The sequence below is a fragment of the Pundamilia nyererei genome, unplaced genomic scaffold (assembly GCF_000239375.1).
Source record: "Pundamilia nyererei isolate P.nyererei 1_Seehausen unplaced genomic scaffold, PunNye1.0 scaffold00021, whole genome shotgun sequence".
In the NCBI taxonomy this organism is placed as follows: Eukaryota; Metazoa; Chordata; class Actinopteri; order Cichliformes; family Cichlidae; genus Pundamilia; species Pundamilia nyererei.
This window is the reverse complement of record NW_005187422.1, coordinates 2,320,330-2,321,144: the sequence shown is the minus strand read 5'-3', so window position 1 is coordinate 2,321,144 and position 815 is coordinate 2,320,330.

The window sequence follows — 815 nt, the reverse complement described above, 5'->3', positions numbered from 1 at the left end:
GCTCTCGCCACTCCATTTACCAGTGAGGTGTAAGGGTGAAAGGAGTGGAGGGGGTGTATGAGGTGAGTGATGGCAATTAGAGGTACATTTGTAGCTGTGTGTGGGAAATGCAGGGTAGTTATGCCAAAAAGTTTGTCCACATAAATACACCGGCATAGCATCTGCGAGAAGGAAAAATTGCAGATCAGATTAAACCCTCACACACCCTTTAACAAACATCTTTCACAATTAACTGTCAGCCTCTCTGATCTCTCATCTCATCAGAGAGGCAGATTATTCCACACGTTTTTTGAATCCTTCCTATTTTGAGGTTGTAATTCAATTCAATTTAATTCAGTTCAGTTCAGTCCAATTCAATTCAATTCAATTACACCTGGTGGAAGACTCTAAGAAGACCCATCTTGGATGAATTGTAAAGTTTCCGAAAGGACAACAAAAACTTTTTAGCTTTTAACAAACAGAAATGTCTAACAAATTACTGATTGACCATGTGCTCATCGTCAACAGTGCCTCCAAACTCAGAGGGTAATACATGTACATGTACATAATGTCAAGCTAGCTTAGCTAAATATTATTTTCATTTAAAGACTTTTCGTTGCAATTTAGTTGTTTATATTGTACTAGTATTTTTTTTTTTCACTTGAGTAAAGAAGTATTTTACCCACCATCCACTTACTCCAGTTTGAAATGGACTGATATCTACAGTGTTGGGGAGTAATGGAATACATGTACCGCCGTTACTTATTTAAAATACAAAATATGAGTAACTGTATTCCGTTACAGTTACCGTTTAAAAGGGTGGTATTCAGAATACA